This window comes from Dendropsophus ebraccatus, chromosome 4 (genome assembly GCF_027789765.1).
Source record: "Dendropsophus ebraccatus isolate aDenEbr1 chromosome 4, aDenEbr1.pat, whole genome shotgun sequence".
Classification (NCBI taxonomy): domain Eukaryota; kingdom Metazoa; phylum Chordata; class Amphibia; order Anura; family Hylidae; genus Dendropsophus; species Dendropsophus ebraccatus.
The window spans coordinates 1937611-1963335 of record NC_091457.1 but is presented as its reverse complement, the minus strand read 5'-3'; the positions used below and the strand labels follow the sequence as shown (position 1 = coordinate 1963335).

The following is a 25725-nucleotide window of genomic DNA, read 5'->3' as shown; positions in this document are numbered from 1 at the left end:
AATATAGGGGTATATCATCTATATACCGCTATGTATCTCCATCTATGTACTGCAGTACAGATCAGTCTAATATAGGGGTATATCATCTATATACCGCTATGTATCTCCATCTATGTACTGCAGTACAGATCAGTCTAATATAGGGGTATATCATCTATATACCGCTATGTATCTCCATCTATGTACTGCAGTACAGATCAGTCTAATATAGGGGTATATCATCTATATACCGCTATGTATCTCCATCTATGTACTGCAGTACAGATCAGTCTAATATAGGGGTATATCATGAACTACACAGATGACTATTTGCCGATCTGCCATCAGTTCCAGAAAAATTGACAATTGATGATTTTGGTTGAAATTGTCCAATTTCTCCCCTTTAATGTAAAGTGTATGGGCACATTTCCATTATACAGATCGATTCCTATCACCATATACTGAGGGTTCCTGGCTCTATGGATGTGGACATGAGATGGCGGTTGCATTCTGCAGATTTTCCAGTCCCAGTCCAGGAGCTGGGTTACTTTCTCCAGTGTTTCAGCATCTCACATCAATGCTCCCACTGAACCAGTCCAGACCAATGGCACATCCATCTTCATAGCTTCAGAGTGGGCCTATCCAAAACAATGGCACATCCATCTTCATAGCCTCAGAGTGGGCCCATCTAGACCCCTGGAACATCCATCTTCGTGCATTTAAAGCTGCTCCTAGGTGGGTGCATCCAAACTCCTGGAACATCAATCTTTGTAAGTTTAGAGTGGTTCTCGAGTAGGTCAATCCAGACGCCAACACATATACCTTTGTATGTTTAGAGCTTCTCCTGGGTTAACCCATCCAGACCCCGACACATCCACCTTTGTAACAGAGCAGCTCTAGGTTAGACCCATCAAGGCCCTGTCACATCCCTGTTTGTACCTTCAGAGAGGTTCTCGGGTAGGCCCATCCAGATGCTGGCACATCCACCTTAAGGTGGACCTATCCAGGCCCCAGCACATCTACCTTTGTACCTTTAGAGCAGTTCTCGGGTGGACCCGTCCATACCCTAACATATCCACCTTGGTTCCTTCAGGGCAGCTTTTAGGTGGACCCATCCAGACCTCTGCACATCCACCTTGGTACCTTCAGGGCAGCTTTTAGGTGGACCCATCCAGACCTCTGCACATCCACCTTGGTACCTTCAGGGCAGCTTTTAGGTGGACCCATCCAGACCTCTGCACATCCACCTTGGTACCTTCAGGGCAGCTTTTAGGTGGACCCATCCAGACCTCTGCACATCCACCTTGGTACCTTCAGGGCAGCTTTTAGGTGCATCCATCCAGACCTCTGCACATCCACCTTGTTACCTTCAGGGCAGCATTTAGGTGGACCCATCCAGACCTCTGCACATCCACCTTGGTACCTTCAGGGCAGCTTTTAGGTGGACCCATCCAGACCTCTGCACATCCACCTTGGTACCTTCAGGGCAGCTTTTAGGTGGACCCATCCAGACCTCTGCACATCCACCTTGGTACCTTCAGGGCAGCTTTTAGGTGCATCCATCCAGACCTCTGCACATCCACCTTGTTACCTTCAGGGCAGCATTTAGGTGGACCCATCCAGACCTCTGCACATCCACCTTGTTACCTTCAGGGCAGCATTTAGGTGGACCCATCCAGACCTCTGCACATCCACCTTGTTACCTTCAGGGCAGCATTTAGGTGGACCCATCCAGACCTCTGCACATCCACCTTGGTACCTTCAGGGTAGCTTTTTGGTGCACCCATCCAGACCTCTGCACATCCACCTTGGTACCTTCAGGGCAGCTTTTAGTTGGACCCATCCAGACCTCTGCACATCCACCTTGGTACCTTCAGGGCAGCTTTTAGTTGGACCCATCCAGACCTCTGCACATCCACCTTGGTACCTTCAGGGTAGCTTTTTGGTGCACCCATCCAGACCTCTGCGCATCCATGGTTGTACATTCAGAGCGGCTCTCGGGTGGGCTCTGGCATGTTGCGTTAATCACAGACTTCTCGTGTCTTCTATAATGAGAGAAGTAATTGTGTGTAATTGTTCCTGGATGCGGCAGAGTGCTCAGCGGCTCTGCACACTGTTTGTTCTCTGCGTCTATCAGTAAACAGGTAATCACCATCACACAATCACTTCACACGGCAATCATGTAACGTGACCCGAGAGTCGTCTGTGATTGGCTGCCGCACATTCCCAGCCATGTAATTATTAAAATGTTAATGCAGAGCTGGAATCACTTGCAAACAAAGCACAACGTGGTGCCGCACTGTTACTTAACCCCTCTCGTCCTACCTCATCCCAGGACCAGCCCCGGGGGCTCTGCCAACTACGCCTATCATTACCTGGGCATAAGTCACATCTGTTTAAAGACAATCTGCGTCCGTTCTACAACTCACAGGTTGGATACTCCTTCCTGGAAAAGTTGATACTCAGAGAAAGCTGACAGAGAATTAATTGGGAGCTGCTTCAAGGGGCTAATTAAAGGGGAAGGAACACAATGGGGAAGATTTATTAATGTAATTACTCCGGCTTTCCGCCATCATTGCATTAACTGGAATGGTAGTCACACAGACTCCACAAATATACCGACACCTCTGACATTCACGGTCACGTCGATAGACCCTGTAGTGCGCTAAGTAACTGACTCAGGAGATTTTGTCCACTCTTCTAGCAAGTGGTAACAGGATCTGGTGGAGTTCTGCTATTCCACACCAGTGGATGATTCTTAGGGCCCTATGACACGGGACGATTATCGTGACAAAAACCGTTATATTGTTTGAATTTACACAATCTTTTCGCATCAATGCAGCCAACAATCAAAAAAACGTTCATGTGTCATTGAGCGCATCTTCTGAGCTGAAGCTAAAATCATTGTTCACTAAATCGTTCTGTGTATTTGTTCGTTAATTTGCAGGGATCAAATGGAGTCCACAATTGTAGTAAAAAGCGTAACTAACGGCTATTGTTCAATGTAAAATGGTGAACGATTTCAGGTAGATATTGTTCGCGCTTGTTTAATGTTATTTGTGAAAACTTGTTTTGTCTATTAGGACCCTTCCGCTGATGTACTGTAACAAATTCTCAGCTGTAAATGTAAACCATGACTGCTTCCATTCACTGACAGAAGGCGTAAATCTATCCCAGTCAACAATCTTTCCCTCAATATTAGTAAACATCGATTCCAGATGTCTAGTACACGGCCCCTTACACGAAGACGCTCTAGCGATGATTTCTTTCTACTGTCATCTGATACAACAGGTAAAAAGACACATAACTTGTTGTTATTTATCCCATGATGTGAGTTCATACAGGACTAATATCCCAAATTACATAGGATCCTGGTAAGGGAGACCAACGGGTGCCCCTAGGGCGCTTATACACCTTCTAAACTCCAAAGACCCAAGACTCAACTAAGAAACAAAACACCATTTTAACTAAAACAGCTAAGTAACTAGAATCACTGACCACGTAAACCTGGCACGCCCCTCCCACCCTCCACTGATGACCCCCAGTCACTGACCCCGCTCGCCTGGCACGCCCCTCCCACCCTCCACTGATGACCCCCAGTCACTGACCCCACACACCTGGCTCGCCCCTCCCACCCTCCACTGATGACCCCCAGTCACTGACCCCGCACACCTGGCTCGTCCCTCCCACCCTCCACTGATGACCCCCAGTCACTGACCCCGCTCGCCTGGCACGCCCCTCCCACCCTCCACTGATGACCCCCAGTCACTGACCCCACACACCTGGCTCGCCCCTCCCACCCTCCACTAATGACCCCCAGTCACTGACCCCGCACACCTGGCACGCCCCTCCCACCCTCCACTAATGACCCCCAGTCACTGACCCCACACACCTGGATCGCCCCTCCCACCCTCCACTGATGACCCCCAGACACTGACCCCGCACACCTGGCTCGCCCCTCCCACCCTCCACTAATGACCCCCAGTCACTGACCCCTCCCACCTGGCACGCCCCTCCCACCCTCCACTGATGACCCCCAGTCACTGACCCCGCACACCTGGCACGCCCCTCCCACCCTCCACTGATGACCCTCAGACACTGACCCTGCACACCTGGCTCATCCCTCCCACCTGCCACTGATGACCCCCAGTCACTGACCCCGCACGCCTGGCACGCCCCTCCCACCCTCCACTGATGACCCCCCAGTCACTGACCCCACACACCTGGTACGCCCCTCCCACCTTCCACTGATGACCCCCAGTCACTGACCCCGCACACCTGGCTCATCCCTCCCACCCGCCACTGATGACCCCCAGTCACTGACCCCGCACACCTGGCTCGTCCCTCCCACCCGCCACTGATTACCCCCAGTCACTGACCCTGCACACCTGGCTCGCCTCTCCCACCCTTCACTGATGACCCCCAGTCACTGACCCCGCACACCTGGCTCGTCCCTGCCACCCACCACTGATGACCCCCAGACACTGACCCCACACACCTGGCACGCCCCTCCCACCCTTCACTGATGACCCCCAGACACTGACCCCACACACCTGGCTCGTCCCTGCCACCCACCACTGATTACCCCCAGTCACTGACCCTGCACACCTGGCTCGCCTCTCCCACCCTTCACTGATGACCCCCAGTCACTGACCCCGCACACCTGGCTCGTCCCTGCCACCCACCACTGATGACCCCCAGACACTGACCCCGCACACCTGGCTCATCCCTCCCACCCACCCACCACTGATGACCCCCAGTCACTGACCCCGAACACCTGGTTCGGCCCTCCCACCTGCCACTGATGACCCCCAGACACTGACCCTGCACACCTGGCTCATCCCTCCCACCTGCCACTGATGACCCCCAGTCACTGGACCCCGCACACCTGGCTCGTTCCTCCCACCCGCCACTGATGACCCCCAGACACTGACCCTGCACACCTGGCTCATCCCTCCCACCTGCCACTGATGACCCCCAGTCACTGGACCCCGCACACCTGGCTCGTTCCTCCCACCCGCCACTGATGACCCCCAGACACTGACCCCGCACACCTGGCTCGTCCCTCCCACCCGCCATTGATGACCCCCAGTCACTGACCCTGCATACCTGGCTCACCCCTCCCACCCTTCACTGATGACCCCCAGTCACTGACTCCGCACACCTGGCTCGCCCCTCCCACCCTCCACTGATGACCCCCAGACACTGACCCCGCACACCTGGCTCATCCCTCCCACCCGCCACTGATGACCCCCAGTCACTGACCCCGCACACCTGGCTCGTACCTCCCACCCACCACTGATGACCCCCAGACACTGACCCCACACACCTGGCTCGTCCCTCCCACCCGCCACTGATGACCCCCAGACACTGACCCCACACACCTGGCTCGTCCCTCCCACCCGCCACTGATGACCCCCAGACACAGACCCCTTGCACCGGGCTCGTCCCTCCCACCCACTACTGATGACCTCCAATCTCTGTCATATCCAGCCGCAAGTCTACGCCTCCTGCAGAATGGCACAGAATAAGTGCTGTTAAGATCCCACTAATCCGCAGAGGGTACAGATCAGGGGGTGGGCACCCGCCACTTCTGTGGTCAGTAATAACTAGGGAAGTCACTGGATACAGAGAGATGTCATCCTACCTGTACCGGCCATCCCGATACGGCGGCCCGGGCCGCACACCAGCGCTGAGACTCAAATTCTAGGTAACAGCAGGTAGTAATGGAAGCCCACGAGAGTCCGTACGGGGTAAATCATCAACCAGGGGACTAGTTAATGTGTAATCGGTGGCCAGTTAACCCGCTGGTGCTTGTGCTGAGATGAATGAGTGAAGATAATACTGAGCGATGGTAAAACCTCGTCTTATTATATAACGGGATTTAATATTTAACTAAATGAAGACACTTATGTGTTATTAGCGGGCGGGAGTCATTGCTAGCCACAGGAGACCGCACTGAAGACGAAAACAACTGCCAAAAGGAAGAAAGAGGGAAAATCATGGCTCCATCTCATCACCTGACCGCCCTGCGGAAAGAGTCCACAGGAGACCGCGCCAAAGACAAAAACAGCAAAAAGGAAGAGGGAAAATCATGGCTCCATCTCATCACCTGACCGCCCTGCGGAAAGAGGCCACAGGAGACCGCAACGAAGACAAAAACAGCAAAAAGGAAGAGGGAAAATCATGGCTCCATCTCATCACCTGACTGCCCTGCGGAAAGAGGCCACAGGAGACCGCGCCAAAGACAAAAACAGCAAAAAGGACGAGGGAAAATTATAGCTTTATCTCATCACCTGATCTCCCTGCAGGAAGAGGCCACAGGAGACCGCAACGAAGACAAAAACAACAGACAAAAGAAAGAGGGAAAATCATGGCTCCATCTCATCACCTGACCGCCCTGCGGGAAGAGGCCACAGGAGGCTGCGCCAAAGACTAAAACAGCAAAAAGGAATAGAGAAACCACTGAGCTCCGCACAACCATAGGGGCCACACTAAACCACTGAGCTCCGCACAACCATAATGGCCAACGCTACACCACTGAGCTCCACACAACCATAAGGGGCCACACTAAACCACTGTACTCCACACAACCATAAGGGGCCACACTAAACTACTGAGCTCCGCACAACCATAAGGGGCCACACTAAACCACTGAACTCCACACAGCCATAAGGGGCCACACTAAACCACTGAGCTCCGCACAACCATGAGGGGCCACACTAAACCACTGAGCACTGCACAACCATAAGGGGCCACACTAAACCACTGAACTCCACACAACCATAAGGGGCCACACTAAACCACTGAACTCCACACAACCATAAGGTGCCACTCTAAACCACTGAGCTCCGCACAATTATAAGGGGCCACAGTAAACCACTGAGCTCCGCACAATCATAAGGGGCCACAGTAAACCACTGAGCTCCGCACAACCATAAGGGACCACACTAAACTAGTGAGCTCTGCATAACCATAAGGACCACATATCTTTCCACATAGATCAGTGTGGCACTGCATCACATATCCCACAGTTACATCCAGAGCTGAAATTGCTGACCTCGGTCCATCTGGCTGTCAGGGATCTAGTGGGCAGTGATGGAGGGATCCCATCATTCACCATATGGCCTTGGGTGAGTATGCTACATGACCGCACCCCGGGGATCGGGCCTTAAGGCTAGAGAGCTGCAGTGCCTCACATCTCAGGGGACACCAGGCTCTGACATCCACCCAGCCATTATCCGTAATTTACATCCATTACATAAATCCAGACTAAACAGGGGCGTCCGCCTGCCATGTGTCACACTCATCATGTTCTCCGATTCTCTCTATATGAAATCATTTCATGACTTTCTACAAGACAAATAAGTTACTGATCCCTCCAGGGGCCAATAATGGAGAGCACCCTATGAGGGGGGGGACTATTTATAGCCAGAGAGGTCGGAAAGTTCTACAATATACTGACTGTACCCAAACCAGGCTAACACATAGATAGATAGATAGATAGATAGATAGATAGATAGATAGATAGGAGATAGATAGGAGATAGATAGATAGGAGATAGATAGGTAGATAGATAGATAGATAGATAGATAGATTTCTTCTTCTCCAGGACATTATTATGGACGGATATGTTAATGTGCTCCCCTCCCCCCCACACACTGTAATGAGGCTTTGCCGCTGGGTCATTAATAGTAAAATTATTTGATGACGGTGATTATCGGACATGTGCGCCATTATTTTGCAGCATTTGATCTCACTGGTGGGCTGTGCAGGAGCATTGGGCTAATCCGCAGTGACCAGCAGGAGGTATGAAGGAAGGAGGACGACCACCTCATTTATGTCTTGTTAGCTGCCCACAATACAACAACGTATAAGAGCCTGGGAGATATACAAGGAGGGCATGGTAATGACACAAATATACACTATAGCAAGTACAGTCCTATGTGTACATACATTACTGATCCTGTACTGTACTGAGTTACCTCCTGTATTATACTCCGGAGCTGCACTCACTATTCTGCTGGTGGGGTCACTGTGTACATACATTACATTACTGATCCTGAGTTACATCCTGTGTTATACCCCAGAGCTGCACTCACTATTCTGCTGGTGGGGTCACTGTGTACATACATTACATTACTGATCCTGAGTTCCATCCTGTATTATACCCCAGAGCTGCACTCACTATTCTGCTGGTGGGGTCACTGTGTACATACATTACTGATCCTGTACTGATCCTGAGTTACATCCTGTATTATACTCCGGAGCTGCACTCACTATTCTGCTGGTGGGGTCACTGTGTACATACATTACATTACTGATCCTGGGTTACATCCTGTGTTATACCCCAGAGCTGCACTCACTATTCTGTTCTGCTGGTGGGGTCACTGTGTACATACATTACTGATCCCTAGTTACATCCTGTATTATACCCCAGAGCTGCACTCACTATTCTGCTGGTTGGGTCACTGTGTACATTACATTATAGAGCAGTTATTATACAGATGTTCTTACTGTATGGTCATTGGATAATTGCATTGTTATATAGTCATTATTATACAGGTCACAGACTGCCGCTCTCACTAAGGGAGAGTCTTTTGTAGCGCAGTGTATGAGCCTCGGAGCTGCGCTCATTGTTGGGAGATAAGGATGAGCACCGCTGGGATTTCCTCCTTGCTGGGAGAAGCTTGAGAATGTCTAACACATTGCTGCGCTGTGGCCGTGTGCGAGAGTCGCCAGAGGTGAGGCGCAACACAATGGAAGACAAGGTCAGCACAGGGCAAGGACAAGTCTATAGCAAGGAGCATAGAACCACAACTCCAAGGCCATGACGCCATCTGAGCCGGGACACACGAGAAAACAACCAAAAGAGCTGTACAGCAAGGATGAAACCGTTCTGTCTGGTCCAGCTCTGGTGTCACCGTGTTCTGTCTGGTCCAGCTCTGGTGTCACCGTGTTCTGTCTGGTCCAGCTCTGGTGTCACAGTGTTCTGTCTGGTCCAGCTCTGGTGTCACCACATTGTGTCTGGTCCAGCTCTGGTGTCACCACATTCTGTCTGGTCCAGCTCTGGTATCACCGTGTTCTATCTGGTCCAGCTCTGGTGTCACCGTGTTCTGTCTGGTCCAGCTCTGGTATCACCACATTCTGTCTGGTCCAGCTCTGGTATCACCGTGTTCTGTCTGGTCCAGCTCTGGTGTCACCGTGTTCTGTCTGGTCCAGCTCTGGTATCACCACATTCTGTCTGGTCCAGCTCTGGTATCACCGTGTTCTGTCTGGTCCAGCTCTGGTGTCACAGTGTTCTGTCTGGTCCAGCTCTGGTGTCACCACATTGTGTCTGGTCCAGCTCTGGTGTCACCACATTCTGTCTGGTCCAACTCTGGTATCACCGTGTTCTATCTGGTCCAGCTCTGGTGTCACCGTGTTCTGTCTGGTCCAGCTCTGGTGTCACCGTGTTCTGTCTGGTCCAGCTCTGGTGTCACCGTGTTCTGTCTGGTCCAGCTCTGGTGTCACAGTGTTCTGTCTGGTCCAGCTCTGGTGTCACCACATTGTGTCTGGTCCAGCTCTGGTGTCACCACTTTCTGTCTGGTCCAGCTCTGGTATCACCGTGTTCTATCTGGTCCAGCTCTGGTGTCACCGTGTTCTGTCTGGTCCAGCTCTGGTGTCACCCCATTCTGTCTGGTCCAGCTCTGGTGTCACCGTGTTCTGTCTGGTCCAGCTCTGGTGTCACAGTGTTCTGTCTGGTCCAGCTCTGGTGTCACCACATTGTGTCTGGTCCAGCTCTGGTGTCACCCCATTCTGTCTGGTCCAACTCTGGTATCACCGTGTTCTGTCTGGTCCAGCTCTGGTGTCACCGTGTTCTGTCTGGTCCAGCTCTGGTATCACCACATTCTGTCTGGTCCAGCTCTGGTATCACCGTGTTCTGTCTGGTCCAGCTCTGGTGTCACAGTGTTCTGTCTGGTCCAGCTCTGGTGTCACCATGTTCTGTTTGGTCAAGCTCTGGTATCACAGTGTTCTGTCTGGTCCAGCTCTGGTGTCACCGTGTTCTGTCTGGTCCAGCTCTGGTGTCACCGTGTTCTGTCTGGTCCAGCTCTGGTGTCACCGTGTTGTGTCTGGTCCAGCTCTGGTGTCACAGTGTTCTGTCTGGTCCAGCTCTGGTGTCACCACATTGTGTCTGGTCCAGCTCTGGTGTCACCACATTCTGTCTGGTCCAGCTCTGGTATCACCGTGTTCTGTCTGGTCCAGCTCTGGTGTCACCGTGTTCTGTTTGGTCAAGCTCTGGTATCACCGTGTTCTGTTTGGTCCAGCTCTGGTGTCACCGTGTTCTGTTTGGTCAAGCTCTGGTATCACCGTGTTCTGTCTGGTCCAGCTCTGGTGTCACCACATTCTGTCTGGTCCAGCTCTGGTATCACCGTGTTCTGTCTGGTCCAGCTCTGGTATCACAGTGTTCTGTCTGGTCCAGCTCTGGTGTCACCGTGTTCTGTCTGGATCAGCTGTGGTATTATTGTGTTCTGTCTGGACCAGCTCTGGTATTACTGTGTTTTGTCTGGTCCAGCTCTGGTGTCACCGTGTTCTGTCTGGTCCAGCTCTGGTATCACCGTGTTCTATCTGGTCCAGCTCTGGTGTCACCGTGTTCTGTCTGGTCCAGCTCTGGTTTCACCACATTCTGTCTGGTCCAGCTCTGGTGTCACCGTGTTCTGTCTGGTCCAGCTCTGGTGTCACCGTGTTCTGTCTGGTCCAGCTCTGGTGTCACCGTGTTCTGTTTGGTCCAGCTCTGGTATCACCGTGTTCTGTCTGGTCCAGCTCTGGTGTCACCACATTCTGTCTGGTCCAGCTCTGGTATCACCGTGTTCTGTCTGGTCCAGCTCTGGTATTACTGTGTTTTGTCTGGACCAGCTCTGGTATTATTGTGTTCTGTCTGGACCAGCTCTGGTAATACTGTGTTTTGTCTGGTCCAGCTCTGGTATCACCACTTTCTGTCTGGTCCAGCTCTGGTATTACTGTGTTTTGTCTGGACCAGCTCTGGTATTATTGTGTTCTGTCTGGTCCAGCTCTGGTGTTACTGTGTTTTGTCTGGACCAGCTCTGGTATTACTGTGTTCTGTCTGGACCAGCTCTGGTATCACCACATTCTGTCTAGTCCAGCTCTGGTGTTACTGTGTTTTGTCTGGACCAGCTCTGGTATCACCACATTCTGTCTAGTCCAGCTCTGGTGTTACTGTGTTTTGTCTGGACCAGCTCTGGTATCACCACGTTCTGTCTAGTCCAGCTCTGGTGTTACTGTGTTTTGTTCGGACCAGCTCTGGTATCACCACGTTCTGTCTAGTCCAGCTCTGGTATTACTGTGTTTTGTCTGGACCAGCTCTGGTATCACCACGTTCTGTCTAGTCCAGCTCTGGTGTTACTGTGTTTTGTCTGGACCAGCTTTGGTATCACCACGTTCTGTCTAGTCCAGCTCTGGTATTACTGTGTTTTGTCTGGACCAGCTCTGGTATCACCACGTTCTGTCTAGTCCAGCTCTGGTATTACTGTGTTTTGTTGTTTTGTCTGGGCCAGCTCTGGTATCACCACGTTCTGTCTAGTCCAGCTCTGGTGTTACTGTGTTTTGTCTGGACCAGCTCTGGTGTCACCACATTCTGTCTGGTCCAGTTCTGTTATGATGGTGTTCTGTATGGAGTAGCTCTGGTACCACCGTGTTCTGTCTGGTCCAGTTCTGGTATGATGGTGTTCTGCATGGAGCAGCTCTGGTACCACAGTTTTCTGTCTGGTGCAGCTCTGGTACCACAGTGTTCTGTCTGGTGCAGCTTTGGTACCACAGTGTTCTGTCTGGTGCAGCACTGTTATGATGGTGTTCTGTATGGAGCAGCTCTGCTATCACCACGTTCTGTATGGAGCAGCACTGTTATGATGGTGTTCTGTATGGAGCAGCTCTGCTATCACCACGTTCTGTATGGAGCAGCACTGGTATCACCGTGTTCTGTCTGGTATCAGATGCCTTGGTCCTGGTACTTTCAGCTCTTCAGCGATGACTGCCGGTTCCCTGTATCATCACTGATTCCCTAAAAACAAGGACAAGTCCTGCGGGAAGCTGAGGTTCCATCACTGAGCGGTCTGGTGGGATCCGGCACATCTGGAGTGTTGCGCCCCCCAGGGCCTTGTCGGCTCCTATAACTGCGGCTGCGTTCCTGTGGAGGGGGCACACAACGGCTGTAAGTTTACTTGGAGAAGTCACATCATCTGAGCCTCTTTTGTTCTTTGCGGGCACATCCTCTGTATCTTAGCTTTCACCTGATTAAAGGCGGCGTATTTGTTTCACCGCCTGGCTAGAAATAATAGGACAAGACAATGGGCTATTGTTGAGAGATAACAATACACCTTAGTGTCCTGAAGTCTCTCTGTGACCTTTCATCTCTCGCGGTCCACAACTACAGGGAGTTCGGCTGGATTCCAGCCACTCATAAAAGGGACCCTGTCCTTTACAAACAAAACCAATTTTTACACAAAGGTGGGGGAGAAACAAAACGCCATTGTTGCCGCACAGATGGAACTTTAATGTTACTACGGCAACTGTTTTAATCCCCTTTTTTCCACCTTCTTGCCGGCCTATCCAGAGTGCTACCTTTTAACTCATGGGCTCAGAAGCTGCGAGGCTCGCGGCGCTCCTAATTAGCCACGATTTTCACAGCGCAGACACCACGATGAGCTAATCGAGATCTGCAAAATAGTGACGTACGCCTGCAAATATTCGTCCTCCTGAGGCCCCACTTTACAATGACAATAATGAGACCATTATTAGGAGAGGGCATTAGGATGCTGGGCTGCTACCAAACACAGGACACAATTGTTCTCCTCTTGTCCTTTGAATCAACAACCTATTGTCGTAGGCCGGAGAGAGAAAGGAGCGGGGAATGGCTGCCATAATGATCCCTGTGTGCTGCCGCGCTCTGCCAATGTGGGGCTGTAATCTTCAGAGCTTCTCCATGGACTGATCATCTGAGAGGAACCGTATTGTCTCTTCATCTACAACGTGCAGACCCCAAGATCTCACCAACATGGGACCATACTGCCATGTGTCAAGTGGGAAATCCCTGACCACCATAGGTGACTGCATGGGGATGTGTACTGCACACTGCTACCAGGAGGGTTGAGATTTAAACTTTCTTGTCCCCTATCCAGAGGGCTGGGGACATGTAAGAGTTTGTAGGGGGTCCGACTTCTGTGTCCCCCAGGGATCTCTAGATCAGGGCCCCGGTTGCCTTGTTATAAATGGAGCTGTGGGTTGGCGCATTATCCGCAGCTCGATTCATTCTCTATGGAGCCACAGAATGAGCCGGGTGCTGTACTGATGCTACTACATCTTCCCTCCCAGCACGCTGAAACATTTCACACATTTGTCACGGTTCAAGCGGTATATGCAGGGTTAGGCGACATTATCTACAGACTATGAGCTGGTGATATGTAGGCGGAGTCTTGGTCTACAGGATTGTTTGTAGTCTGTTACCATGGAGACACATCGCTTACTATAAGATCTGCAGAGTGCTTTTTTTTGTTTGTTTTTTGCCTTTTTTTAATCAATAAGACTATTTGAAAAGTTGCCTCCTTTTGACTATGAGGCAGAGGTCGGACTCAAGTCTATTACAAGTCATGGGACACTTGCTGGGAGGACTGATTGATGACTGGTGTAGTCACATCTGTGGATGGATGCCCGGCTTTGGTAATTGCCCTGGTCATATCATCAGACTCGTAAGCGAGCAGGATAATGACTGAAGGGGCCACTTAATATGGTGCTGTTGGTGGTCTCCGTACAGGAGCCAGCCCTTTGCTAGGTCCTTTCCTAGTGCCGTGGCTCTGCGGAGCTTTTTGACACATCTGTTATTGTCCTGTTTATGTTCCTGTTTACACACAGCGGTTTGCTACCACAATGATCATTGAACAAGCTCCGTTATATAGGTGAGGGTGAATGCTATGGATGCATACTGGTCCATGTAGTTCCCGCTTGATAGCGCAGCTTTTTTCCATGCGCTTGTATCACAACGTGCGCTGATGGAGTCTGGAAATCATAAGACAAATTCCTTTATTGCCTTAAACTTCCCGTGTTTGGAGGAGACGTCGGCGGCTCCGGGAGATCATTAGCATTATGAGATAGCGGCATCTGATCATCTATAGAATTGTTATTTTATCAAAGCCGCGTTGCGCGCTGGAATCGCCGTCCTCGTCTCTTGTACAGAAAATAATTCCTTTAATCTCCTCATCAAGCAAACTCTTTCTGGTGGCAATCCCAGCCGCTTCCGTGTGATATCCTCAGCCGCTATTTCCTATTTAATTAAAGCAGACACTGACAGAAGGACACGGATTACGGGTGTAATGGCGCATTTACTCCGATTAATCGCAGGGTCCTTTCTGAGCGCGGCCTGACACACTGAACAAAAGGGAATTGTTAGGAAACAGTCTTTTATCCCCGGCAAAGGTCACATTATAGCTGCCGGCTTTAATATTCTCAGTTGTTGCACGAGGGGGGGGGGAGGCAGGAGACGATCCAGATTAGATTTTTTTCTGCTTTTTCTTCCCCCCTCATTTATTATAATGCCGTCATTAAGGCTGCAAATGAGGAATGGCGGAGAGTTCTGCAAGTAGTGTGCTACGTATTGTCAGCGAGGGGCCGCGCAGGATCAGCTCCAGGAAGGTGACTGATGAAGGAGGCGCCACTGTTCACTGCACCCGCCGCAACAAAAAGGAGTAAATTAATAAAGTTATAGACTTCAGGTCAAAGGGGAACGAAAAGACTATAGAGGGTGTTAGGGTGAAGGATTATAGAGGGTGCCGGGATGGAGGACTATAGAGAGTGCCGGGATGAAGGACTATATAAAGTGCCAGGATGGAGGACTATAGAGGGTGGCGGGATGGAGGACTTATAGAGGGTGCCGGGATGGAGGACTACAGAGGGTGCCGGGTTGGAGGAATATAGAGGGTTCCGGGATGGAGGACTTATAGAGGGTGTCGGGACGGAGGACAATAGAGGTAGCCGGGGTGGAGGACTATATAAAGTGCCAGGATTAAGCCAGAAGGGGTCAGGAACATATAGGGTGCACCGATTAAGAAATATTTAGGGTGCCAGGCAACAGGACCACATAGGCTGCCAGAGGTCAGGACTATATAATGTGCAAGGATTCAGGACTATATAGGGTGCCTGGGGTCAGGACTATATAGGGTGACAGGGGTGAGGGCCATACAGGCTGTCCGGGTTCAGGACTATATAGGTTGACAGGACTATATAGGGTGCCAGGTGTCAGGACTATACAGGCTGCCAGGGGTGAGGACTATATAGGGTGACATCATCTAATCTGAGGTTATCTTCTGCAGATTCAACACTTGGTTTCCGCAGAGGTCCGGCAGATGCAGCTCTGGATGTAACAGAGGACGGGACGTCTTCTGCACTGAGCAGGAGAGGACAGTACCTTATAGACTCCATCCAGGGATCCGTGCTACACCAGGACCATAATCCCACCCTCTAAGGACCTCATCAGGGGACAGAAGTCAGGAGACAGAAGAATGCTGCACTCCCATCACACACTCCTCTCAGCTGCAGCGCTGTCCCGGCTCAGCGTTTCCTCCCTTCACACTTTCGACCGATCCTGCCATCTGCTCTGTGTCTTGTGATGGCTTTAAGGGTCACTTATTCGCTGTTTCCAAACCATGTCATCCAAGATGTCAGCAATTTATTATCCCGGACAGAAACACATCGCAGGGAAACTTGTTTATCCAGCAATTATCCGCAAATTATTACATCGCAGCAGCCATGAAAATGACATTACAGCCGTTATTGCTGAAGGAAACACTTCATCTGTCCTGACATCTCCGGCCGGCCGGGCGAGCGAGCGGTGGAGGGGGCGAGAAGATCGGAGTGTCCTGCTGTGTCCACGTGTATATATAACATATACATACCAGACACAGGTGTATACATACACATACCGGACATGGGTGTATACACCATATACATACCGGACACAGGTGTGTACGCCATATACATACCGGACATGGGTGTATATGCCATATACATAACAGGCTTCAGCGGTATATACACCATATACATACCAGACTACAAGGGATATAAGCATACAAAGAATAGATCACACACACAGTACACCCCTACATTTACACAATCCGCTGCTCAGATAACGCTGCTATCTTTGGTCTATTCCTCTTAGATTGTGAGCTCCTGTTGTCATGTGTGTTGTAGGTTTCACCTTCCTTATCGGCCATTCCCCTTCCTCTCCCCTGTGATGTCCGGCGAGGACGCTCCCATAGCCGCTGTTGTGTCTGTACCAAAGACATCTATAGACACCTGACACCAGGAGATATACGCTATACGCCTCACACATACTGCGCTCGCCGCCCTCACTGCAGCTCAGTTCTTTCTCTATTATACAGGAATTTATTAAAATAACTTATTTATTGCCAGAAAATATCCGTCCACCCATGTGGAAAGTCTGAGAGCAATGCGAGTGGGTGACGGTGAGCGAGTGACTGAAAAGACTGTATGTAGACTGGCCGCTATCCTGCCAGCAACACGCTGACCGGGGAGCTTACACTCTACTGTACACCGCCCGACCAAGGAGCTTACACTCTACTGTACACCACCCAACCTGGGAGCTTACACTCTACAGTACACCGTCCGACCGACGAGCTTACACTCTACAGTACACCGCCTGACCGGGGAGCTTACACTCTACAGTACACCGCCCGACCGGGGAGCTTACACTCTACAGTACACCGCCCAACAGAGGAGCTTACACTCTACAGTACTCCGCCCGACCGAGGAGCTTACACTCTACAGTACACCGACCGACCGGGGAGCTTACACTCTACTGTACACCCCCTGACCCCAGAGCTTACACTCCACATTACACAGCCCTCCATGCTGTATACACCTGTATTATCCACAGATTAGGAATAATGGTGAACAACACATACGGAGGACTCAGGGGCCAATATGTGGCCGATACCTCATGAGATGTAGGACTCTGTACGTGTTACATGGGTAATGGAGGAATACAATGCGACACATGGCGGCGTGCGCCTCTAGCCATGGCGTCTATAATTCTCTATAAAACATCTATAGGTTCCCGCTGTAATATCGCAGGCGGGAGAAGTTATTTGCACAGATTTACCCGCAGAGAAAGAAGTGAACATTACCGATATCATATCTATACATAAGTAATGAGGGTGGAGGGAAGACGATTTCAATCTTCATATCCATAAAGTGGGAATGGCGTTAATGGCGTACGGAACAGCGCAGCCTTGAGACAGAGAGAACACAAACAACTAATAACCGGCATTGTCTTCTGCTGATTGTCTCCTCTCAAATCAGTTTTTACGACAAATCCCCTCATAGCCAAATCCATTAGAAAACCGAAATATTCATCTAAACACGGAGAAGGTGCCGCGTAATGGACAGTTCTGCGCCATTTATAGTAGATGTGTGCTCGGGAACTCTGAGCATTAGAGGCAGAGGACCGATATTACCAGGAGCATAGAGGATGGAAGATGAGGCGTCCCCGGGCAGGTACTTACGGAGAGGAGAGGGGGACACGGTGGAGAGGAGACTTCATTGTATAGGACAATGGGTTATACTAAATTGAGGAACATTCGGATCAGAACATATGAGGGCCCCGCAGTTGTCCTGGGTAGTAGGGGGCCCCTTCCTGGAATCTAGCCTTGAACGCCTCATGCTGATGATGGGTAATGACCACCAGAGGTGCGGAGCAGATCATTTATAGTCTATCAATGTTATTCCAGGAGTTAGGATAAGTCAATGATTGGCAGCTACGTCTATAAGGATGATGTCCACCTGAGTATACACAGATCCGATCCTCTGTGCTACCAGAGACAGTCGGTTCTGATGGCAAATCCACCAGAGATGGTCGGTTCTGATGGCAGACCCTCCAGAGATAGGCGGTTCTGACTGTGAATCCTCCAGAGATGGTCGGTTCTGATGGTGGATCCTCCAGAGACAGTTGGTTCTGATGGCAAAACCTCCGGAGATGGTCGGTTCTGATGGCAGATCCTCCGGAGATGGTCGGTTCTGATGCCAGATCCTCCAGATGGCAGAACCTCTGGAGATGGTCGGTTCTGATGGCAGATCCTCTAGAGATAGGTGGTTCTGACAGTGGATCCTCCAGAGATGGTCGGTTCTGATGGCAGATCCTCCAGAGACAAGTGGTTCTGATGGTAGATTCTCCAGAGACAGGCAGATCAGATGGCGGATCCTCCAGAGACGGTCAGTTTTTACGACAGATCCTCCAGAGACTGTAGGTCCTGATGGTGGATTCCCCCCCAGACGGACAGTTTTTACGACAGATCCTCCAGAGACTGTAGGTCCTGATGGTGGATTCTCCAGAGACGGTCAGTTCTAAAGAAGGAACCTCCAGGGATCGTCGGTTCTGATGGTGGATCCTCCAGAGATGGTCGGTTCTGACGGTGGATCCTCTAGAGATGGTCGGTTCTGACGGTGGATCCTCCAGAGATGGTCGGTTCTGACGGTGGATCCTCCAGAGATGGTCGGTTCTGACGGTGGATCCTCCAGAGATGGTCGGTTCTGACGGTGGATCCTCCAGAGATGGTCGGTTCTGACGGTGGATCCTCCAGAGATGGTCGGTTCTGACGGTGGATGCTCCAGAGATGGTCGGTTCTGACGGTGGATCCTCCAGAGATGGTCGGTTCTGACGGTGGATCCTCCAGAGATGGTCGGTTCTGATGGTGGATCCTCCAGAGACAAGCGGTTCTGATGGCAGATCCCCCAGAGATGGTCGGTTCTGACGGTGAATCCTCCAGAGACAAGTGGTTCTGACGGCGGATCCTCCAGAGACAGGTGGTTCTCATGGCAGATCCTCCAAAGACTGTGGGTCCTGATGATGGATCCTCCAGAGATGGTCCGTTCTGATGACACAATTCCCCGGATTACAGGAGTCCAGCCAAAGTTATACATGAGGACAATGAAAGGTTGTGTGGAGTGAGTGTCCCCTCGCTGGCGGAGCAGCGTAGTCCAAGGACACTGTGTCTTTCAGCCGGCGGCAGCACTTAGCAAGTCCCGGGGCCCTCTAAGGCCTCACAGATCTCAGACTTTTCACACAATCAGGTAGAGAGCGCTGCAGGAGTCAGCAGTCGTCCCATTCACCAAACAAAACGAATATCTTACTGACAATGTGCGAAAACAACAGAAGACTCGCTCCGAAGCCGCTGAACCGTGCTCTCTATAAACCATCAGACACAACGCAACGCACCCCCCCCCCCCCAAACACATGGACGACACTCAGATGTCCTCTACTAGACGCCGACAAGGACCCCCCCCCCCCAGCCCTGTTACAAAGGGAGCGATATACCCTATAAAATAATCATCCCTGTATAGACACCTCTATATAATAATCACCACTACATTATAGTCATTCCTATATTATTGTGTCTCTATATAATGATAACTACTTTCTTATGGTCTCACTGTATTATATTTACCCCTGTGTTATAGTAACCTCTATATAATATTACTCCCTGTATTATAGTCTCTATATAATATTCCCCACTGTATTATAGTGTATATAGAATATTCCCCCCTGTGTTATAGTACCTCTATATAATATTCCCCATGTATTATAGTCTATCTATATAATATTCCCCCTGTATTATAGGGTCTATATAATATTCCCCCCCTTTGTTATAGTATCTCTATATAATATCCCCCCCTGTATTATAGTATCTCTATATAATATCCCTCTGTATTATTGTCTCTATATAATATTCCCCCATGTATTATAGTCTCTATATAATATTCCGCCCTGTATTATAGTCTCTATATAATATTCCGCCCTGTATTATAGTCTCTATATAATATTCCCCCTGTATTAGTCTCTCTATATAATATTCCCCCTATATTATAGTCTCTATATAATATTTCCCTGTATTATAGTCTCTATATAATATTCCCCCATGTATTATAGTCTCTATATAATATTCCGCCCTGTATTATAGTCTCTATATAATATTCCGCCCTGTATTATAGTCTCTATATAATATTCCCCCTGTATTAGTCTCTCTATATAATATTCCCTCCTGTATTATAGTCTCTATATAATATTCCCCTGTATTATAGTCTCTATATAATATTTCCCCCATACTATAGTCTCTCTATATAATATTCCCTCCTGTATTATAGTCTCTATATAATATTCCCCCTGTATTAGTCTCTCTATATAATATTCCCAATGTATTTTAGTCTCTATATAATATTTCCCCCATATTATAGTCTCTATATAATATTCCCCTGTATTATAGTCTCTCTATATAATATTCCCCCTGTATTATAGTCTCTATATAATATCCCCCCCGTATTATAGTTTCTCTATATAATATTCCCCCTGTATTATAGTCTCTCTATATAATATCCCCCTGTATTATAGTTTCTCTATATAATATTCCCCCTGTATTATAGTCTCTCTATATAATATTCCCCCTGTATTATAGAGACTATATAGAGATATATTCCCCCCTGTATTAAAGTCTCTATATAATATTCCCCAGTATTATAGTCTCTATATATTTCCCCCATATTATAGTCTCAATATAATATTCCCCTGTATTATAGTTTCTCTATATATTCCCCCTGTATTATAGTCTCTCTCTATAATATCCCCCCTGTATTATAGTCTCTCTCTATAATATCCCCCCTGTATTATAGTCTCTCTATATAATATTTCCCCTGTATTATAGTCTCTCTACATAACATCCCCCCTGTATTAGTCTCTCTATAATATTCCCCCCTGTATTAGTCTCTATATAATATTCCCCTGTATTATAGTCTCTATATAATATTCCCCTGTATTATAGTCTCTATATAATATTTCCCCCATACTATAGTCTCTCTATATAATATTCCCCCCTGTATTATAGTCTCTATATAATATTCCCCCCTGTATTATAGTCTCTATATAATATTCCCCCCTGTATTATAGTCTCTATATAATATTCCCTCCTGTATTATAGTCTCTATATAATATTCCCCCCTGTATTATAGTCTCTATATAATATTCCCCCCTGTATTATAGTCTCTATATAATATTCCCCCCTGTATTATAGTCTCTATATAATATTCCCCCCTGTATTATAGTCTCTATATAATATTCCCCCCTGTATTATAGTCTCTATATAATATTCCCTCCTGTATTATAGTCTCTATATAATTTTCTCCCTGTATTACAGTCTCTCTATATAATATTCCCCCCTGTATTGTAGTCTCTCTATATAATATTCCCCTGTATTATCGTTTCTCTATATAATATTCCCCCCTGTATTATAGTCTCTCTATATAATATTTCCCTGTATTATCGTTTCTCTATATAATATTCCCCCCTGTATTATAGTCTCTCTATATAATATTCCCCCTGTATTACAGTCTTGCTATATAATAATCATCCCTGTAATATATTTCTCCCTATATAGTAAAGACCTATATAATAATAATAATAATGATAATAATAATAATAATAATAATAATAATAATAATAATAATAATAATAATAATACCGCCACGTGTGAATTAGACCTCAGACTGAAAAGGAGAACCTCCACTGTAACAAACCCTCAGCTGTGTGAGCCAGGACATTGACCAGAAGATTATCCCCGTATACACTGAGGAGTTGAGATACAGAATCAAATATAAAGTTTTAGAGGTTTTCAGGTGCTGGACGCACAGGAGAGGAGCGCAACGTTCATCATCACTAACATGAGACTCTGCAGTTTCTGTACGGTTAGCGGGACCTGCATCCTGGTGACCCCAGTAACATGAGGGGCCACAGGTGACCTCGGCTGGGACCTGCATCCTGGTGACCCCAGTAACATGAGGGGACACAGGTGACCTCGGCTGGGACCTGCCTCCTGGTGACCCCAGTAACATGGGGGGACACAGGTGACCTTGGCTGGGACCTGCATCCTGGTGACCCCAGTAACATGGGGGGACACAGGTGACCTCTGCTGGGACCTGCATCCTGGTGACCCCAGTAACATGGGGGGACACAGGTGACCTCTGCTGGGACCTGCCTCCTGGTGACCCCAGTAACATGGGGGGACACAGGTGACCTCGGCTGGGACCTGCATCCCGGTGACCCCAGTAACATGAGGGGACACAGGTGACCTCGGCTGGGACCTGCATCCTGGTGATCCCAGTAACATGAGGGGACACAGGTGACCTCTGCTGGGACCTGCCTCCTGGTGACCCCAGTAACATGGGGGGGACACAGGTGACCTTGGCTGGGACCTGCATCCTGGTGACCCCAGTAACATGGGGGGACACAGATGACCTCGGCTGGGACCTGCATCCTGGTGACCCCAGTAACATGGGGGGACACAGGTGACCTCGGCTGGGACCTGCATCCTGGTGACCCCAGTAACATGGGGGGACACAGGTGACCTCTGCTGGGACCTGCCTCCTGGTGACCCCAGTAACATGGGGGGACACAGGTGACCTTGGCTGGGACCTGCCTCCTGGTGACCCCAGTAACATGGGGGGACACAGGTGACCTCTGCTGGGACCTGCCTCCTGGTGACTCCAGTAACATGAGGGGACACAGGTGACCTTGGCTGGGACCTGCATCCTGGTGACCCCAGTGACATGGGGGGACACAGGTGACCTCGGCTGGGACCTGCATCCTGGTGACCCCAGTAACATGGGGGGACACAGGTGACCTTGGCTGGGACCTGCATCCTGGTGACCCCAGTAACATGGGGGGACACAGGTGACCTCTGCTGGGACCTGCCTCCTGGTGACCCCAGTAACATGGGGGGGACACAGGTGACCTTGGCTGGGACCTGCATCCTGGTGACCCCAGTAACATGGGGGGACACAGATGACCTCGGCTGGGACCTGCATCCTGGTGACCCCAGTAACATGGGGGGACACAGGTGACCTCGGCTGGGACCTGCATCCTGGTGACCCCAGTAACATGGGGGGACACAGGTGACCTTGGCTGGGACCTGCATCCTGGTGACCCCAGTAACATGAGGGGACACAGGTGACCTCTGCTGGGACCTGCCTCCTGGTGACCCCAGTAACATGGGGGGACACAGGTGACCTTGGCTGGGACCTGCCTCCTGGTGACCCCAGTAACATGGGGGGACACAGGTGACCTTGGCTGGGACCTGCATCCTGGTGACCCCAGTGACATGGGGGGACACAGGTGACCTCTGCTGGGACCTGCCTCCTGGTGACCCCAGTAACATGGGGGGACACAGGTGACCTCGGTTGGGACCTGCATCCTGGTGGGCCTGGTGACATGGTGGGACACCGATGACCTCGGCTCTGTCTTCTGGAACCAGCCCTTCCCCCACCATCATGTAGACACGACTCTGCTGACCGCAGGGAAAAGCTGAATGGCACGGCGGGGCTGTGGACGACGATTAATAGAGGGACGTGTGTTTTTATGATCCGCACACGACAAGACTTCTGTGGAGTTTCCATGGCCAAGATCCAAGAGCGATCTGCTGACCGGCACAAAAAAGGCAAAAATGAAATGGCCGCGCTACTTACTGAGGGAAAACATAAAAAGTGCAGTGACTCATCTCCATTATATCAGCCCTGAGCATCGATCAGTGGAGGGACGCCAAATTGAAGAGCTGCTCGGCCCCCCGCTCCCTCTGGAAGTCGCGGTATCACCACTTGTGAGATTCAAACAAGGTTGAGCTGAAAATGATTGTGTCAGTAATTTAATGAAAAGTCTTGATAATAAAATATGACATTATCAGCAGCCGAGCGAGAGGCGGTCACCTTGTCACTTGTCACCAGCGAGACAGTGCCACAAAGGTGGCGGCTGCTGAGACCCCGTGTTAGGGGTTATAGAAAGGAGCCCATGATGGTGAGCCATACTGGACCACCCATCTCTGCCGGACCCCTCATATACTGTGACTGCACAAATACTGCTTTGTACTGTAAACAGATGTTATATATGTGGCCACCCCATGGTATATACACTGAAAGCCTCTTCTAGGGTCCATAGGGAAATGGGAGATGAGATTACTGATACACTGTCCTGGAGGCTGATTTACACAGTACATGACTATAGATCGCATATAATGGAGAAGAGGTAACAGATACACTGTCCTGGAGGCTGACTTACACAGTACATGACTATAGATCGCATATAATGGAGATGAGATTACTGATACACTGTCCTGGAGGCTGACTTACACAGTACATGACTATAGATCGCATATAATGGAGAAGAGGTAACAGATACACTGTCCTGGAGGCTGACTTACACAGTACATGACTATAGATAGCATATAATGGAGATGAGATTACTGATACACTGTCCTGGAGGCTGATTTACACAGTACATGACTATAGATAGCATATAATGGAGATGAGATTACTGATACACTGTCCTGGAGGCTGATTTACACAGTACATGACTATAGATAGCATATAATGGAGATGAGATTACTGATACACTGTCCTGGAGGCTGATTTACACAGTACACCACTATAGATAACATATACCAGCCAAACCAACATCACCTCCAGAGATGCGAGATCCCCATCTGTAGTTGGCTATATCAGGGCTCCATACCCTCGTGAGTGTAAAGTGGGAGGCTGAACAATAACAGAGAGGGGGAGCTGGGCAACAACAGAGAGGGGGAGCTGGGCAACAACAGAGAGGGGGAGCTGGGCAACAACAGAGAGGGGGAGCTGGGCAACAACAGAGAGGGGGAGCTGGGCAACAACAGAGAGGGGGAGCTGGGCAACAACAGAGAGGGGGAGCTGGGCAACAACAGAGAGGGGGAGCTGGGCAACAACAGAGAGGGAGGGGTGGGCAACAACAGAGAGGGGGAGCTGGGCAACAACAGAGAGGGGGAGCTGGGCAACAACAGAGAGGGGGAGCTGGGCAACAACAGAGAGGGGGAGCTGGGCAACAACAGAGAGGGAGGGGTGGGCAACAACAGAGAGGGGGAGCTGGGCAACAACAGAGAGGGGGAGCTGGGCGACAACAGAGAGGGGGAGCTGGGCGACAACAGAGAGGGGGAGCTGGGCAACAACAGAGAGGGGGAGCTGGGCAACAACAGAGAGGGGGAGCTGGGCAACAACAGAGAGGGGGAGCTGGGCAACAACAGAGAGGGGGAGCTGGGCAACAACAGAGAGGGGGAGCTGGGCAACAACAGAGAGGGGGAGCTGGGCAACAACAGAGAGGGGGAGCTGGGCAACAACAGAGAGGGAGGGGTGGGCAACAACAGAGAGGGGGAGCTGGGCAACAACAGAGAGGGGGAGCTGGGCGACAACAGAGAGGGGGAGCTGGGCGACAACAGAGAGGGGGAGCTGGGCAACAACAGAGAGGGGGAGCTGGGCAACAACAGAGAGGGGGAGCTGGGCAACAACAGAGAGGGGGAGCTGGGCAACAACAGAGAGGGGGAGCTGGGCAACAACAGAGAGGGGGAGCTGGGCAACAACAGAGAGGGAGGGGTGGGCAGTAACTCAAAGACCCCTGAAACAGATACCTTAAGATGGGGGGGGGGGGGTCTTTGGCTGCTGTCAAATAGTCTTCTTCCTTCTGGCAGAGTTGCCATCTGGAGATTTGTTCGCACAAAGTATTTTGGAAAGTATTTTCAGGTGCAAAAGGTACACTTTACGACTGTAGTTATAAAGAAAGCACAGGTTACTTGTTTTACATGAAAAAATGCACTATTTGTGCTTATCACACTTTCTTGCACA

At 50.0% G+C, this 25725-nt stretch overlaps 1 protein-coding gene across 10 annotated transcripts in view; it reads right to left on the bottom strand.

Moving 5' to 3' along the window:
• The window catches only part of SOX6 (SRY-box transcription factor 6), a 425495-nt gene that overhangs the window by 324558 nt on the left and 75212 nt on the right, over window positions 1-25725 (bottom strand). Inside the window, exon 1 of one of the 10 annotated variants that reach the window (XM_069965000.1) lies at window positions 5627-5708. The exons of 8 other annotated variants lie outside the window; for them this stretch is intronic. The gene's annotated coding sequence lies outside the window, so the exon portion shown is untranslated. Of the gene's footprint in view, window positions 1-5626; window positions 5709-25725 lie in introns of those variants that run through there. One more of the 10 variants, XM_069965004.1, reaches the window with a different exon arrangement.